Below are 19,546 nucleotides of genomic sequence, written 5' to 3' on the forward strand. Positions count from 1 at the left end.
CCCCTTATCCACCTTGCTCGTTACATTCTCAAAGAACACCAGCAAATTTGTCAAACATGATTTCCCTTTCATAAAACCATGCTGACTCTGCTTGATTGAATCATGCTTTTCCAAATCTCCCGCTACTGCTTCCTTAATAACTTCAGCATTTTCCCAATGACAGATGTTAGGTTAATTGGTCTAAAGTTTCATATACATTTTGTATATGTACGATTTAAGTGCAGTTAGTGAGGTAGATTTTCCTGCTGTACTGGGTGTACTGGATGACTCATGCAACTAATGCAGCGAAATCAAGCGAAAGGAGCACGTACGCTTTGGGGAGCCCTAATGGATGGAAGATTGAGCAGGTATTTTTATGGATGTGTATTTGTCCCCCTGCAATTTTCCTCTATTTGCTGCAAATGGCCATTCAGCACAGCCAGATACAGTATCAGGAAAATCTATCTCATTAACTGCACTTAAATCGTATATTTACACGGCCCACAACGAGGTGCGCCTACCATTTTTGAAGTGTTCTGGCCGCCCCAATGCATAGGTAGTCATTCTGTAGAAATTCAGCACTTCAGGGGGGTGGGGTTTGAGCAGAGTGGAAGTGGCCTCATCACCGGGGCGGGAGTGGGGGCAGGTTGGAGTGACCGTCACTAGTGGGGCGGAAGTAGGGACGGGGCGGAGTGACCAATGCTGCTAGGCATCAGCGCCGCACTGATGACCTCATCGTGCTAGCATGTCACAACGTCCCTCCCCTTCAATTAAAGGGGACGGTCGCTGCAAACTCTGCAGCCAATTTAGTGGCAAACACTGGGCTACCAGGGCGGGTTTCGGCCGGTTCAGCGGCCCGATACCCAAGAGGGGGTGCCAGGCTGCTCGTTGGCAGCCCGGCCGAACCCGCGGCCATAATTGTCGGTCCGATCTGGCAGTCGGCCGACAAAAAAACAATAACATGGCATCGCCGGCAGTGCAACCTCCCCTTTAAGGGCGGCTGCGACACCAAGCCACAGAGACTGTACTGACAGAAAAAGCTGTCGGTGGCACCGACTGGTGGCGGGGCCACTCCCCTGGGGCAATTCCAGCAAAGGGGCAATTTTCTGAGGGGCAATTTTGGGAAGGGGTCCCCGACAGTTGGTAAGGAATCGGCGCATGCACGCTGTGGCAGGAAAATGGGCGGAGCAGTCCCCTACACCGCTCCAAACCTGAGGAAGGGCAAATTTCAAAATGGTGGGCCCTCCGCGGAGACTTGGTGACCAATCCGCACCGCCCCGAGGCCGCAGCTTTCAGGCGACAGGCCTTATAGAAAGGGGCAATTTCGGTCCCAAGGTGTACAGATAATAGGAATGTATTACAAAGGCCAAGACAATATTGCGCTACACATACAAATGGCTGGATGGGATCCAGTTCTAGATTACTTTTCCCTTTGCGAGCTCCTTCTTTGATGTTACAAAGGTCTTGGACAAAGTGGAATGTTTTTTTAACAGCAGCAAAAAAGTTGTTGTTGCTTAAAGTTCTCTCACCATGTCGTGAAGGGAAGTAAAAACAGAACAGGCGCAACACAACACTGCAGGCCGGGAGGAAAGGCAATCCGCTGTAATCTGGGCTGTGGCAGTCGGCGACACTTCTCAGTGGTGAAGGTCACTTTGGACCATCATGTGCTGCACTGCAATAACTGAGAGTGGGCATGCCACACTCGCATATCAGCAAGGCCCGATTAACGCACGGGTCTGTGGAGCCCATGCCAAAGAGCCCCAGCCAAATATGGAGTGCCGGGTAAAACTCAGCATAACGCAGAAAAACTGCATGCAACCACTGGATCAGAGTCATTGAAACACAGCATATTGTGATATGATTTAAGTTTTATTTAAGCACAGTATATTGTGATATGATTTAAGTTTTATTTAAGCACAGTATATTGTGATCTGATTTGCTTTATTATTAATGCAGCGTGTAAATAGTCTATGGGCTTATTTCATCACGCACTTTACTACACGTTTATGTTTTAATGGATTGAGGGGGGTTGGTGCAGAGTAGGTGCGGTGGGGGGCTCAGAACCCCAAGAATTCTTAATCTGTCTCTGCATGTCACAACCATTCAACCACAGGTAGTTCCTTGTACACTCTTGATAAACCACTAAAATTGGGGGACTGGGTGACACACTATCCGTTCACTAATGGGAACTGCAATTAAAGCCAGGCTAGACCGATGAGATGAAGTCGGTTCTTTATAAGGCTCCAACCAAAAGTGATTGTGAGCAGCACAAACCTGGTTCCCAGTGGAGCCCTAATTTGGTACTAATTGCAAATACATTGGCGATTAGACTCCAGGGTGGATTCCAGTGAGGCTGCATCGGCAGGGAGTGATTCTCTGCTGTTGGCATTGTCGGGACAGAGCAGCACTTGCTCTACACATAGAGGGATTTGATGCTGATATTTCTGGTTGAAATAGAAAGGTGTTAATTCTCTATTACAGAAATAGAAATACGTACACTTATATAACATTCTTTCGTAAGATAAAAAATTACCTTTGAAACGCTGTCACTTTTGCCATGCAGGCCAATATAGGAGCCATTTTTACACCAGTGTCATCTCACAAACAGCAATGAGATGAATGACCAGTTATTCTTTTTTTAGTTAAGGTCAGCACACTGGGAAAACTCCCTGCTCTTCTTTGAATCATGCTGTGGGATTTTTAATGGCTGCTTGAACAGTCAGACAGGGCCTTTGTTCAATGTTTGATCTGAAGAGTGAGGCCTCCAATAAGGCCTTTTCTCCCAAACTATCCTGGAGTGCAACGCTAACAACACCAAGTCAGAGTTCTGACTTGTGCTCGGGACGTGAAGGAGCAGGTTTAGAAGGAGCACTTTACATGGAGGTTATTGTCTACCAATCAAGATAATACCGTACGAATACAGAACTCTCCAGGTGCTGTTCACCAAAGGTCTGCTAATGTGCATTATCTTAACTCTTCGTCAGAAAGATGTGATTTCAATTCCTTAGGCTGGCACTCCAGTGTAGTACTGAGGGAGTGCTGCCGTGCCAGAGGCGCCGTTTTTCGGATGAGATGTTACACTAAGATCCTGTCTGCTCTCTTAGGTGGAGGTGAAAGATCCCACAGCACTATTTTGAAGAAGAGCTGGAGGGAGTTCTCCCCTGTGTCCTGGCCAATACCTATCCCTCAGCCAACAACATTACTGCTGTTTGTGGGAGCCTGCTGTGTGCAATTTGGCTGCCCCGTTTCCTACATTACAACAGTGATTGCAGTTGAAAAAGTGCTTCATTTGCTGCAAAGCGCTTTGGGACATGCTTCGGTCATGACAAGCGCGATGGAAATGCAAGTCTTTCTTTTATGCCGTGCACGGACAACATTTCAAAAGAAAGTAATGGTGACCGCTGCCCTCACTGGGATTCCGCAGTATCACAGCAGAGCTCAACAAAGGGAGCATTTATGTCCGAATAATTAAGTCTCTCCGAGGACAGACAGCTGATAAGCAACACAGAAGGGAGCAATACATTATTGATGCTGAGCATGGTAATATTGTGTGTACAGACATATCACATCAAAGATAGGCGACTGCAGGGGGGAAAGAAAGGTCCGTGCCAGTTGTGTATTTACAGAATTATTTATGCCTATAAATTCATACTTGTTATGCAAACCCTTGATGCTACTTCCAGCATCTAACTGAATACCTTTTCTAAAGCTGCCTATTGAGATAGGAAAAGCGTAAGGAGATGATTTTTTTTTTATTATCCCATTTCTAATGTACCCGGAGGTCAAATAAGAAAAATGGCATGTTTTTCGAAAAATTCATCGTGTGCTTCATTCACCACAACCTTGAAACGGCAGAGGGAATGAAAGGACTCCCTTTGTATCCCAGAAATCTTTGTGTGGGTTATTTAAGAGAGAGCACTGGCTGAAATGTTTTGTTTGTGATCTCTGTTTGTGGGAACCTGCCGCTGACAGTACAGCCCACTCACAAAGTGGCACTGATCACGATCTCCCTTGTCATTATCGCGGATGGGTAGTGCTAGGTGTGTGCGATCAGACATCCCTACACTGTCGGTGAAGAGTTTAATGTTATTCAGTGATTTTGATTTTCCTTTTCTTAACAACGCAGTGCTGATCAAGGTGATGTTTATGTCGGAGAATGGGACGTTTTCCATTTCAAGCGTAGCGCCAACATCAAGCACTCCCGGATTAGGGATGCACAGTTATAGGCTGCTTCCACTCTGTGGAGCAAAGCACCTTCCTCCCTTTTCTCCAACAGCATACCAAAAACATAGGAATTGCTAGACGGAAAAAAGACCAGGGTCCATCTCGTCCGCCTTCTACTATAAGTTAGTCACATGATACAACTATAATGGAGTTGCTGACGAATCATGGTAATCAATCTTTAATCAATTAGTTTACAACAGATGAAGGGAGGAAAAGCCCCAGTAGCCAAGTGCTTTGGGAACCATGAGGGAAACATTAATTTGCGCCCAGGAACAGGCACACGGGGGGTGCAGAGACCGATTCCTGCGCCTGAAGGGATAGGCCCGAGACCCACCGAATATTGGGCCTCAGGCCTCATTATCATCAAATGGACGAGTCTAATGGCATCTCCATGCAACTGGCCGGAGAACAGGCCTCGGAGATCGGGCTGCTCCATCACCATCAGGTAAGTCCTCAGAGGGGACCGGTGGGGGGGGAGGGGGGGGGGGGGATGGGGCAGTGCTGGCGATAGGGAGGGAGCTGTGGCTGGTTTTGGGGAGGTTGGTGGCAGCTATAAGGAGGGGATCAAGGTCACGATCGGGCAAGGAGTGGTGATCTGCGTTGTTTGAATGTGGGTTCGGGAGGAGAAATCCTACTCCTCTCGGCCCCACATTCAGGTAAACATATTTCATAAACTTACCTTTTTGGTGGCAGCCTGCTGTGATCTCGTAGACTTGGTTTCCCTGAATGCAGAAGGCCCCGGCACTGGCTGCCTCAGGGCAACCCAATATTGCAGAGGGGGCCTCAAGCTGCCGTTAGGTCCCCTTATTAGCAGAGCTGCTGTCACACAGGCCTCTGCATCAAATGGCATCCTGTCTGGCTGTGGAATTTCAATCAGAGCATGGGTGGAGTGCTATTCCTTTACCTCCTTGCTAGCACTCATGCTTCTGAGTCAGAAGGTCATTAGTTTCAAGCACCACCCCAGGGCTTGAGCACGTAACTTAAGTTGGCATTCCAGTGCAGGACTGAGGGGAGGGGACAATGTCAGAAATGCCATCCTTTAAGTGAGATGTTAAGTTAAGATCACATCTTAACATGTGATGTTAAAGATCTCATGGCATTATTTGAAGGACAGCAGTGAGTTCTCCCAGTGTCCTGACCAACATTCCTCCATCAATCAACACATTGCATAACAGATTAATTGATCATTCATTTCAATGACACACAGTCTGTAAAATGGCTGCGGCATTTGTCTGCATATCAACAGGTCCTGTACTTAATTCACGCTACATGAATTGCTTTGGGCTGTTTCTGAGATGTGAGACAGCATGATGAAAATGTGAGTCTTTCTTCTTTATCTGTGTGGTAAATGAGCACTGTATGGAAGTGATGCTATCCCAGAATCCTTAGAATCACAGGGCCCGAGTTTGGTCAAACCTAAGTTCTGCCCATTTACCATCGAAAAGACCGCAAAGATCCTGACGGTACTTTGGGCGGAAGTTTGGTGGAAAAATGGAAAAATAACACCCGGCGGGAAAAATGGGCCTTACACACCGATTCTGGGTGGCAGCGGGCGGTAGGTCAGATTCTGGGTGATCCTCGGCAAAGTAACGCCGAGGCTAGAGTTGGGCCCAGGGAGGGGGGAATGGGAATTCTTTTTTTTAATGAAAAACAAACCATTACAAATCCTTCAGAGGACCCCACCAAACAAAATTGTTGCAAAGAAATAAAGCAAACTATTTCACTAACCTATTCTTGCAGGTCTTCATACCTGGCGTTCAGGTAAGACCTGCCTCCATGGGGCATTCCTTTCTGCTGCTGGAGCGGAGGACTGCCCGGACCAATCTTGGGAGGGAAAGGGCGGGAGTACTTTTATCGGCGTTGCACGCCGGTGCACGCTAGCGGATGTCAGCGGACGCTCCCAGCGGTCTTTTTTCCCTGCCGGCGTGAGGGCCTCACCAAACTCACATGGAGGGGAGAGCGCCGAAAAAACAGGGAGACCGCCAAGAAAACTCGCCGGCAGCCGGCAGTGGGTTCACCAAATTCGGGCCCATTGAATCATAGAATGATTACAGCACAGGAGGCCATTCGGCGCATAAAGCCTGTGCCGGCTCTCTGCAAGAGCGCTTCAGCTAGTCCCACACCCCTGCCCTTTACACATGACCCTGCAATTTTTGTCCTTCAGGTATGATGTGGAGTATTACAAAGATACTCGACACAAGTCTGTTTTGGAGAAAAGAATCATTTATTAAGTACTCGATCGAGGGTGAGACAGCTTCTACACGAGTTCAGTAACTCAGTGACCCAAACCAGCTGTCCTCCCCAAACAATCGTCGGGCTACTGTTTTTATACAGTCAAAATACATACAAAATCATAAAGTTCCACGCAGAGGCTTTCCATTTGTTGTTTCCCTGCTGCGTCACAAAATTTTTGCCTACCTACTATATTAATTGGTTAATACAATTATATTGACAGCAAGCTTCATTACCTCCCCTGTGCGCCCTTTATCTGATAAGTTACCTGCCACATCATTCTCAGGTCTGCGAACTCTTGTCCTCTTGGCCTAACTGCTTTCAACCAGTTGAGATGTTTTTCAATTGTCTTTTGTTTCCCGTAATCTCGTACCATCCCATGTGACCTAGCCTCGGAGTGTATTTTTCCCAACTATCTGGTTTATACTGTGATAAGATAATCTATCTTCCTGAGAGTTCTAATTTTATCATTTTCCCTGTGTTCGTAGCATGTATTTTTTTTTTCTCACAGCCTTGCTTTTGATTCTTAACTTTATTAATTAGGTCCCCTTTGATTAATTAGGTTCCCTCTACTTAAATGTTTTTTTTCTACAAGGGACTTATCCAAATCTCTTTTGAAAGGCATGATTGAATCTGCCTCCACCAGCCTCTCAGGCAGTGCATTCCAGATCATAACCATTTGCTGAGTAAAAAAGTTTTTCCTCATGTCGTCTTTGGTTCTTTTGCTAATCTCCTTAAATCTGTGTCCTCCGATTATTGACTCTTCCACCAATGAGAACATTTTCTCTCCATGTACTCTGTCTGGACCCCGCATGATTTTGAGCACCTCTATCAAATCTCCTCTTGACCTTCTCTGCTCCAAGGAGAATTACCGCAGCTTCTCCAATCTATCGACGTAACTGAAGTCCCTCATCCCTGGAACCATTCTTATACAAGATAAAAGGATCTATTGAAAACGTTGGGCTAGATTTTCGGTTGTCTAATGCCTCAGTTAGCGGCCAGAAGGGGCGGTAATGGGAGCATAAGAGGTTACCGACCGGGAGAGCAGCGTTTAGTGCCCCGATCGGAACTTCATTAGAGGCTCACCGGGGGTGCAAACCAGTAGCGCCTGGCTGCTAACGATCACGCTGATCCTGACGTCAGTCCTGATGCAACACCCACGCTTGCCGGTCGGAAAATTAGGTGCAGCCGCCTCATTTACCGACCGTCAAGAGCAACGTCTGGACAAACAGTCGGTCCAGGCTTGCAGAGTCGTTAACTGGTGGCTACTTAAAGGGATAAGGAAGTGCTTCCCTTGGAGGTCACAGTCAGTGCAACATTTACAAAGAGCACGGTATGTGAGCCTCCGAGGTTGCAGCGGCAGACAGAAATAACAGTACAGTTTGAAAAGAAGTGATTTTGAAAACATTAATGGGTGCATAACTATGCCCCGCCTTTAAGACTCAGCTGTTGTCGGAGTTCCGCGCATGCACAACAGGCCCGACAAATTTACCGACTACATTTTCGTTAGCGCCCCCCAAGCTCTGGTGTGCAACGGCTGATTTATCGCCTGAATCTAACGAATTTCTGGGCAGAGGTTGCAAACATTTTCAAGGTGCTAAAATTACCGCTCTGCCAGGGTCACCACCCCAAATGAGACACGACTGAATTTCTCCCCCTTAGGGTTATGACTAGATAGATGACTCTCCCTTTCCATTATCCCTTCCTACCCTTCTTATGGACGACGCTGAAGCCATGGCTTGGTGCCTTCCTGCTGGAGATGGCCCAAACCGGGAGCCAAGTAGAGGAAGTTTCAAGCCTACTTGAATGTATTATGATGGTGTACTCCCTATAATATCCATGTGAATATTTAAATACCAATTAAAACGTGAATTATAAAATAATACTTATCAGGAAACAACAGCAAGAAGAGCAAGTAAGGTTTGACTGAAAAATGAAAAGTGTCACGATTATGCTGATTGATGACTGAGAGGCTAGCACTGCAAGATAAGGCTGTCATAACAGATTCACAAGAGGGTATAATGTAATTATTTAGCAATTAGGAAGCAAAATTACAGGCCTGCTGAGACCATTGGCTGTATTTCAAGCCTATTGTGAGCCACCTTCAACTGCTTCAAGGTAATATATAATATAATTATTAAGTATGCATGAAAATAATGCATTTACTTTTATTTAAATTATACCAGCACCAGCCTCTCCCTTCATCTTCTCCCCCTCCTTCCCAAACTGATGTTAACAGCTATTCAGATCTAAATTTTGTCAACTCCCAGACTTGATAAAAAAAAAAGTTCACCTCAGGAATCCATCAAGCACCACTCTGCAAGACAGATTAATTGGTCATTCATTTCAATGACATTTGTAGGATCTTCCTGTGTGTAAAATGGCTGTGGTGATGTGCACTTCTCCTCCTCTTCCGCTTTGGTTCGAAAGGTGTTAGTAAATCGGCAAAGGTTCCCAAACTCTTCATTGCTGGAATGGCTGGGCAACAGGCTGAGCTTTGATTCAACCTATGGTCAATTCAGGTCGATAATTTTTCATCAGATTGGTCAGACGGAAACGTTAACTCTCTTTCTCTCTCCACAACTGCTGCCTGACCTGCTGAGTATTTCCACCATTTTCTGTTTTGATTTCAGATTTCCAGCAACCGCAGTATTTTGATTTAGTTTTACGACACAAATATATATATATATATATATGAAGTGGAGATTAAAATAATCAACCTCGACACAGTCTGTTAGGAATCAAACACAAGTATGTTTATTTTACTTGCAAGGGAGAAAAGAGCATGCAAGCCAGCCCCTGCTGAGCTCCCCACACTCGCTCTCAACGAACAAAGAACACACAGGGTTTTTATACAGTTACTCGGCCTATAATGGCCGGGCATTCAATACATGAGACATACGTTGATTTGAATGGACACAGCCCCTTGTCACTGAAGGTGAAGATGGTTTCCATCTCGCCTACCCCTGGGACCTGCCCCCCAATGTGTTTCTGGGTTGTTTATGCAGCTTTGGAATGTTATCTTATCTCCCCTGTGTCTTGCTCCAATTTTCATGTTATTTGACCTCTGCTCAGATTGCGTACCGCTTTTGTTGATGTGCCGGTTTGAGACATACCATGTTATCTCTTGTGTTAGGACAGAAGGTACACGATGCAGCCTTGGACATAGTACAGATGTACAATTCTCAACCTAATTCTTGTTTATGTGTTTAGTTTGTAAGGGCTGCTTCTGATTTCTGCACGGAGACACCTTAATCCTTTATTCCATGCCTGATTTGTCCAATGTGACTTAGTGTCCCACTTCAATATATATATATCTATATAATGGGTGGGGAGGAGGTAAAGTGGGTGCATTCACCATCCAACACTATTTTCCTTCAATCCGTAATAGAGTTCCGGAATTAACAAAGAACAGACAATCATAAATGTGCTTGTTGCTGTGCAGTAAAGCACGAATTACTTTTGTTAATGAACAGAAATGTAATTTAGAGAACTCATCTATATTAATCTGAAGGAAACGAGTTTTAAAAAAAAGGCAAGGAGGTTTGATTCTCATTCAGCCGCTCCGAGTCCCCTAATTAAATACAGATGATGCTGATTTATGGTGAAGCAAACAGAAGGAGCTCTGCGCAAAAGTGATAACCAGGCTGTAGCTTCTGGCATTGATCCGTTACCGAGCCCATGCCAACATGGGCATCCTGGTAGGACCCATGTGGGACGGACGTGGGTGCGTTTTTACAGCACACGTAGGGGATGATTGATGGGGACGACATATCCTTTACAAATTCACTTCTTGGGAACATTTGTTCATCATGGGGAGCGATGGTAGAGCCGGGCACTTCAGCTCTTTAATGTACACCTGAAGAGATGCACTGCCCTGGGGGTAGTGCTTTCCACCAGTACCACCGTACAACCAGGAGTTGGAAATGAAGTGTGGGGGAGTCCAAAACCAGGGGTCACAAATATAAGATCATTACCGATAAATCCAACAGGGAATTCAGGAGAAAAATCTTTATGGTGAGGAGGTGGAACTCGCAACCACAAGAAGCAGTTGAGGCGAATACAACAGATGCATTTAAGGGGAAGATAGATAAGTAAGTGAAGGAGAAAGGAATAGATGATATCCTGATAAGGTTAGCTGAAATAGGGTGGGAGGAGCCTCTTGTGGAGCAAAACAGCAGCATAAATTCCATGTATGTGGCTCCATGTATGTGGTTCGATGTATGTGATTCCATGTATAGAAACATAGAAAATAGGTGCAGGAGTAGGCCATTCGGCCCTTCGAGCCTGCACCACCATTCAATAAGATCATGGCTGATCATTCACCTCAGTATCTTTTTCCTGCTTTCTCTCCATACCTGTAGAATTTACCAATATCTCGCAAAGATTCCAGGTACCTTTCCCCTGCAGAGGAGAAGAATCCCTTTCTGGGCTTTTAAAATGAGTTTAAATGGGCAGACGAAGCCTGCGGGGGATAAAAGGGAATGCATTCATGGAGACCTCCCCCCCCCCCCGCAGTGTATGGACTCATAGGAAAGGGAATTCAAAATGGACCTAAATTACAGAAACTTGAGATCCCCTAAACATCTATGGGAAGGAGCATATCAATTTTAAGATTCTACAACATTTTGGCTGTGAAAAAGAGTTACCAAATACAGGAGGTGGGGCTAACCTCTGAAGCAAATTCATGTATTAAGGATGCCGGACTGTCTTGGGGGAACTATTCACCCCCAATGAGATAATTGAATTACCCAATCAAGCACAATGGAAATCATGGTCAGGAAACTGGACAATCCTAAAACAATGCAAAACCAGTGATAGCACATTCTCACACCCTAATCGAGTAACTACTGACAAAGGAGACATTTGAAAATCAATGGACAGAACAGTTTAAACAGAGCCCAAGAGATTTGATGGGAGATAACGGAGCCTTTTTTGGGGGGAATATATATCTATACCCCAGTTTTACAAGGAAAAACTAACAGAACACAGACTGGAACTCACACAGACTCGAACAAGGACACAGACTGGAACACAGACACAGACACAAGCAGCCTGCTTCCTCTACAGTGAAGAAATGGAATAGTGAAGGAAACTACCAGAACTCATCAAGAACTGACCGAGCACGAGGCCCACGAAATGGAAGGTTGTCAGCAACAAAATTGACAACCACTCTACAATCTACTTCTGAACGACCCAACGGGGGAGAAATTACCAAAAGGGACTAACTAAAACTATTCCTAACCAAAGGAAGTGGGTACTTACCCCATACATCCAAAACGCAACTTAGTGCATCAACGGACGCACCCCAACCGAAGACTACGCAGTCCGAAGTCCTCTCCTCCGTCCGGGTATGACTCGCCTAGAAGGCCAAGTGCAGTGAACCCCGAAACCATGATTCACCGGCAACTGTCTAAAGGGATTGGTGAGCATAGCCCCTGAATCCCAGAGCTATAACTTCGTTAGTTAGGGGAATTGGGAGGGGGGAGGCTGGGATAATGTATCTGCTGTGTAAATGTTGTGTAAATGTATCTGCATTCTCCTCTTTACCCCATTTAGAGTTTAAGCTGTATTTTTTTCCCCACAGGCTGTAATTTGACAATTTACTCAATGTGTTGTACCCCTCAGTGTGTATTGGTCTGTCTGTGTTATTAAAGGTGTGCCTTTTACTTCCTTTTAAACACAATAAAGCCATACCTGCTGCCGACCTTAAAACCGATTGTCTGTCCAAGTCTGTCACAGTCACTTCATAATTCCAGTGTCTAGAACCAAGGGTGTGGGAGCGATTCGGAACCGCTCATATAAGGTCAGAAGGGAAAGCTGACCCCCTGAAAACCACCCTTTACACATGGCGACCCAGGTGGAACACTGGTACAAGAGACGTGATAAGAGAGAGACTGGTTTCAGGAAATGAAGCAAAATGGAAGAGGGGATTTCCTCGTATGTGTTTAAGAGGGTAAATGTGGCTAAGGAGTGGGTACTCGATCTATTGTATGCTGAGCGTCCAGAAGATGCTGCAGCTTAATGGACCGAGAGCAAGGACCATAAAAAGTCGACAGAGAAGGCTATTTAGCTAATTTGCCTTCAGCAACAGATCCGGCTTCTAGATGAGGAGAATGAGAAATTAAAGGAAGTATTGAGACAGGCAGAAGAGAGGTCCAGCGCAAGGGCCACAGTCGGGGAAAGGCTGTGGACAGAGGTGGGACAGTTAAAGGAAAGTAGAGAGCTCACTAAAGAAAGGCACAAAACCCAACTGGACCTTTTACAGTGTCAGATTATTGAAGCCAAGAATAGCGAACGGGCATTGCGGGAAGAGAATTCCTGCCTCGCCAAGCAAGTTAAAGAGTACGGAGAGAGGGTGAGAGACATTCAGGTAGCCTATAAGGTAGCCAGTACCAGGAAATTTCAGGCAGGAGACCACGGCCCCTGCCAGCAGCAGATCCAAAGCTTGAACATTGCTCTATCCCGGGCTAAAGGCATGGTGTGCCTGATAAACCCGGGTTTAGCCCAGGAACACCTGGAAGAGCAAGGAGAAATCCCTCAGTCACCGCCTGCAGCTCCCGGGAACGGCCCAGAGCAGCAGGGGTGTCAGCCAGAGTGCGGGGCAGGCAAGGATTGCGAACTACCAACACCGGCAGCCCCGTGTTTTAACTTGGCTTGGCAGCATAGGGAAGAGGGCGAGCCAATACAAGAAGTGCTGGAACCAGGGCCAATACACCCGGTCCAGCAGCAGATGTTTGGCCTGCCTGGCGCCAATGGGGCAGCAGGATCCCTAGAAAGCAACTTCGTAGTTCCCCGCGACACTCAAAAACTGAGGACTATGATAGGCCACCTAAGTAAGCTCACCCAACAGTGGGATCCCTCAGTACACTTCCTGGAAGTGGAACACACAGGGGATATTAACGGGTGCGATGATTCAGAGCAGGCTAAGCTGTTGCTCTTCTCGCTAGACACCAAGCTGTGCCATTCCCTCTCTGCAGACAGTGCAGCTCTATGGGGAGACTCCACTGGCTTTCGCTGACAGTTTGTGGCCGGTCTACGAAAGGGCCTGTAGTGGGGTTCTTGACCAGGCCCACCTGAACCCTAATGAGCTGGCTCACTGGCTCCGCAGCCTGGTGGCAAACAGCTTACCTGGAGTAAAGGCAGAAGCCGAGGTCTGGTTCGATCCAAGAGATCCCAGAACCACCGAGGAGACAATGGTCAGACAGTTGACACTGGCTTACCGGAACGTTAGAGGGACAGAGGAGCCCTCCTCTAAGGGGTGGGTCCGTGAGATTAAACCCAGCCAAGGCAAGAGAGAGTGCTATCAGGAAGGTGGGAACCCTCCCCACAAAGAGGCGAGTGTTTTGGGTTGGGAAAAGTGGGCACTGGAGGAAGGACTGTAGGATCCCCTGGAAAGAGACGAAGGGAAGGGCCACTCCAACCAGGGCAGGAACACCCGAATCACATGAGACACTCGTAGCCGCCCGATAGACGCTCATAAACAGACAGGGAGCAGTGGCTACCCCAACTGGTACAGTAGCCGGTACGGTAAAACCCTCTGCTCCAACCCACCAAGATGCATGACTAGAGCTAGCGCAGCCTATGTACCAGTGTTCCCTAGAGTATGATGCCTAGAAGAGACCGTGCGTTAAGATGGAGGTGGAGAAAGTGAAAGGGACCTACCTGCTAGATACTGGTGCTTCCAGCACCCTTGTATATGCAGATAACCCAGCTACCTCACCACTATCGAACGGGGTCCCGTACAGTCTAGTGGGGTTCACAGGCAATGAGCAAACTGGTTCATTTTCCATCCCGCTCACCATTCAGTTAGGGACACTCAAAACCAAATGGAAGTGTGTCCTGATGAAATGGGAGCAGAAGGGAAAAGGGATCCTGGGAGCTGATTTTATCATTAGCCACCAGATCCTAGTGGATCTCAGGAACCACTGTCTATGGGGAGCCATAGTGACTGACAGGGAAGGTAAGGTGGCGGTGATCCCAGAAAAAGGGGCCAAGGGAACATTGTGTACCGTGAAGCCAAAGGAGGGTTATGACTTGGAATTACTTGTCAGTTACACCCCAGTGGAGTACCAGGCATATGTACGGGCACACCTTGCAGCATTCGCCACCCACAAACATGACTGTGGTAGGGTAACGGGGGTGGAAGTTAGTATAGAAGGGGACCCCATGACCTGACCACAAAAACAATATAACTTCCCCAGAGAGGCAGAGGCAGACCTGACAACGGCGCTGGGATCACTGGTAGTGCAAGGGGTGTTAAGACCGATCGCTACCCATGTGAACTCTCCATTGTGGCCGGTTAAGAAACCGGACAACTCATGGAGGGCCATCGTGGACTATCGAGTACTAAATAAGAATATCCCTGCCTGTGCACCCACTGTAGCCGCTGTAGCGGATCTCATAGGAAGTATTCCAACATCCACGACCACTTTCACGGTGCTGGACATTTCAAATGGGTTATGGTCCATTCCTTTAAAACGGGAGGACCGGTACAAGTTCGCCTTTACCTTTAAGGGCCAACAATACACGTCGAACTGTCTTCCCCAAGGCTTCCACAATAGTCCCAGCATTTTTCACCAATGCATGGCGAACTGTTTAAAGGGCTTTAGCAGACCCCAGCAGTTGGTGCAGTATGTGGATGACCTGCTCCTGTTTACCGATCAGGGGGAGGAACATGGTCCACTGCTGGCTGAGCTGCTGGAGCTGCTAAAAGAAGAAGGGTTAAAAGTAAACCCCAAGAAGGCACAGATCGGCCAGAAGGAAGTCAAATTCCTGGGGCTGACTGTGCGCGCTGGGGAAAGGGCCATAGACAAGGCTAGAAGGGAGGCAGTACAGGAGTTACCAGCCCCCAACACAGTGACAGGGGTAAGATCCTTTCTAGGGCTCACCGGGTACTGCAGAGACTTCATTGAGGATTATGCAGTCACTGCAGCCCCTCTGCTCAGGCTCCTACACAAGGGTGTAGAGTGGGACTGGGATGAGGGTTGCGAGGCAGCATTTAATCAGCTCAAGAAGGACTTGCAGATCGCGCCAGCCTTGGGAGCGATAGATGTAGGAAAGGAGTTTTTCCTGGAGGTGGCAGCCAGCGGGGACAGTTTGAGCTCAGTGCTGCTTCAAGAGCAGCACGGCCAGCTGAGGCTGGTGGTTTACTCCTCCAGGATCCTCACAAATGTGGAGAAGGGGTACTCCAACTGTGAGAGACACCTCCTAGTCACACATTGGGTAGTGATAGATCCTTGATCTTCACGGGAGGGTCTCCTCCAACACTCCTAACCCACCACACACTCAGATGCTCCTAGATGGGAGGATTAAGGATGGGACGGTGAGCAGTGCCCGCATTGCTCGCCCGACCCTGCTCCTCTCCCAGATGGACCTCAGAGTAGAAGGCCCCCGCGAGCCAAGGCTTGCAGCCAACCTAATCTACCCAGGGAAAACCCACAGGTGCTCCATAGAAGGGGTATGGGAAGTAAACATTGGCCTTCGGGCGGGTTTACACCCGACAGGCCGGGACGTCTACATGGACGGGTCCAGCACGGTATCTACTGGCGAGCGACTCACTGGTTGCAGAGTCTATGACCCAAGGGCAGGTATTGCCCTAGCAATCAAGCTCCCCAGCACCATGAGTGCCCAGCATGCTGAACTGTCCGCCGTAATGTACGTGTTGACCCACCCCGAGGAATTCCCTACCCCGTATACCATTTGCTCGGACAGTATGTTCACCTGCAATTCATGTACAGAGTACCTGGCTATCTGGTCCCGTCGTGGATACACGTCCGCTGACGGGAGACCCCTGGCAATCAAGCCCCTGCTGGAGAAAATCATGACAGCGGTGGGGGAAGAGAGAAAGGTCTCCATACATAAGGTGAAGGCCCATTCAAAAACCGAACCCCGTGCCGAGGGAAACCAACAGGCTGACAAACTGGCCAAGAAGGTGCCCGCACGGGAAAGTTCTGGGACCCCTATGACACCGGCCGCATGGCAGCAGTCAAGAATAAGAACAGGGCAGCAGAGAGTACAGGGATAGCTTTGGCCCCGGACTTAAAAACAGTTCAGGCACAGGACCCGGTCCTGAAAGCTGTCCTGAACGCGCTAGCTAGAGGAGAGAGAGTAGAAGGTCCGTACGGCACAGCAGCCATTACCATTAAGGAAGGCATGCTGTTTAAAGAGGGACAATGGGTCGTGCCACAGCAGCACCTGAGGGAATTCCTAAAACTGCACCATGAGGGTCCAGGAGCGGGACACCCCGGGCCTGAAACCACCTGCCAATGGGTGGAACAGGCAGGATGGTGGCCGGGACTCAGGGAGGATGTGCGTGAGTTCTGTGCGAAATGCCTGGTGTGTGCTGCGACCAACCCTGGCCCCCAGAAAAGGAAGGTGTCCCTAGGACACGTCAGGAGGGTAGAGGGACCATGGCAGTCAATCCAAATTGACGACATCGGGCCCCTACCCACTGCCCAGGGGGGCTAAAAATACTGCCTAGTCCTGGTAGACGCGTTCTCAAAATGGGTTGAAGCCTTCCCCTGCCGAACAGTCACCGCACTAGGGACAGCTAAGATTGTAGTGAGGGAAGTGTTCTCCCGGTGGGGACTCCCACAGTATGTGGAGTTGGACCAGGGGAGCCATTTCACTGGGCAGGTAATGCAGGCAACCCTTAAGGTGCTCGGCATTGAGGGGAAATGGCACGTTGCCCAAATTCCACAGTCATCGGGTATTGGGGAGCATTTAAACCGCACCATTAAAGAAAGGCTGCGGAAGGAAACGGGAGACTCACCCCAAAAGTGGGTGGAGGTCTTACCGTTGGTCCTAATGGGGATCCGAGCCAGCCAGTCAAAGAGCACGGGGTATTCCCCATACGAGCTCATGACTGGCTGGATCATGCGGACCCCCACCCATGTCCTAGCCCCGGTGCTCACAGAAGGTCAGTTCAGAGAGGTGAACAGGGACCGGTTTGTCAGGAACCTGTTTGAACACCTCAGACAGATTCACTGGCAGGCTGCGGATAACATGGGCAGACAGCATCAGAGTAACCGATTGCTGCTAGAACCCAGCAAACACCACGAATGGGAGATAGGGGACCAGATCATGGTGAGGAACTATGCTCGGGTCAGGGTTTTTGAAGCATTATATATGGGGCCATACAGCATTGTCGACAAGGCAAGCCCGATGGTCTATACCATAAAGCTGCCCCGCCGTACTAAGTGGTTCCACATCAACCAGTGCAAGCTGTACAACCCAGGGTCAGCCAAGCACAGAGGGCAGCCGGGAGGTGTGAACCGTCCTCAGGACAGGGACCCTCTGTTGGCCACCACCGACGGTGGAGGGCCCACAGGGAATGTGGCAGGCTCAGAAACCGTGCATATAGGGGCGGTGAATTGCACTACTGGAGGGGCTATCCCACCTATCATTTGGAATTCGGACGCACCCCCAGTAACCCAAGCCCTGAGAAGGACCCTCCGTACACCACGGTCAAAGATACCGTGGTCACCGGCATCTGAGCCTCAGCAATTCTACCCTAGGAGAAGGGCAGCCCGACAGGAAAGGCCGAAGGTCAGAAGTACAGAGGCCGCTCAGAGTAGGGACCACCAGTTAGTCGCCTCCAGCGGTGAGGGTCTCACAGGAGCAGTAGCAACAAGCTGTCCCAGAGACAAGGGTCTCCAGCTCACCGGCTGCGGGGAAACCTGAGCATCCAGGCGGCTATCAGGCTGCACAAGACATGGGCCTGACAGGGACTAACCAGGCCACCCAGAGATGGGTGGCGGTTGTACGTAGCTCTAATTTTAGTTTAAGGCAGCTGACTGCACCATTTTATATTTTAAGGTTTAGTTTAGAATAGAGAGTAATGTTGCAATAATGTTTAGGTGATCGTTTTGAGTTTGTCTTGTGTGTCAGCCAGCCTGAGAGTAGTTCTCAAGGGCAGGATCCAGACATTACCGGGTGATGGACAAACCTCAGGAGACCAATGTGGTTGTATGTTGCCTATATACTGGTGAATATAATGTAACTGAAATGAAATGTAACTGTGCTGAAATGCAATTGTAGTGATTGAACCCCCTCCAAGCTGGGAGGGTGTAAATGTCAAAAGTTTGTACCTGTAAAGGGAAAAGTGTATATCTATGGTGATGTTGCATAAGTGTAATGCATTTTGGGTATTAGTTTAGCTAATTTACGGGGAAGGTTATCTCTTGGGAGTCAGGAACTTTGCTCACCATGTATTAAGGATCCCAGACTGTCTGGGGGGAACTATTCACCACTTAAGAGATAATCGAATTACCTAATCAAGCACAATGGAAATCATGGTCGGGAAACTGGACAATGCTAAAACAATGCAAAACCAGTGATAGCACATTCTCACACCCTAATCGAGTTACTGCTGACAAAGGAGATATTTAAAATCAATGGACAGAACAGTTTAAACAGAGCCCAAGAGATGTGATGGGAGATAACGGAGCCGTTTTTGGGGGGATATATCTATCCCCCAGTTTTACAAGGAAAAACTAACAGAACACAGACTGGAACTCGCACAGACTCGAACAGAACACAGATTGGACCTCGCACAGACTCGAACAGAACACAGGCTGGAACTCACACAGACTCGAATAAGGACACAGATTGGAACACAGACACAGACACAAGCAGCCTGCTTCCTCTACAGTGAAGAAATGGAATAGTGAAGGAAACTACCAGAACTCATCAAGAACTGACCGAGCACGAGGCCCACGAAACGGAAGGTTGTCAGCAACAAAATTGACAACCACTCTACAATCTACTTCTGAACGACCCAACGGGGGAGAAATTACCAAAAGGGACTGACTAAAACTATTCCTAACCAATGGAAGTGGGTACTTACCCCATACATCCAAAACGCATCTTAGCACATCAACGGATGCACCCCAATCGAAGACTACGCAGTCCAAAGTCCTCTCCTCCGTCCGGGGCACGGCTCGCCTAGAAGGCCAAGTGCAGTGAACCCCGAAACTGTGATTCACCGGCAACTGTCTAAAGGGATTGTGATCATAGCCCCTGAACCCCTAGAGCTATAACTTAGTTAATCAGGGGAATTGGGAGGGGGAGGCTAGGATAACTTGTGTAAATGTATCTGCATTCTCCT

Source organism: Pristiophorus japonicus, chromosome 7 (assembly GCF_044704955.1).
Source record: "Pristiophorus japonicus isolate sPriJap1 chromosome 7, sPriJap1.hap1, whole genome shotgun sequence".
NCBI classification, from domain to species: Eukaryota; Metazoa; Chordata; class Chondrichthyes; family Pristiophoridae; genus Pristiophorus; species Pristiophorus japonicus.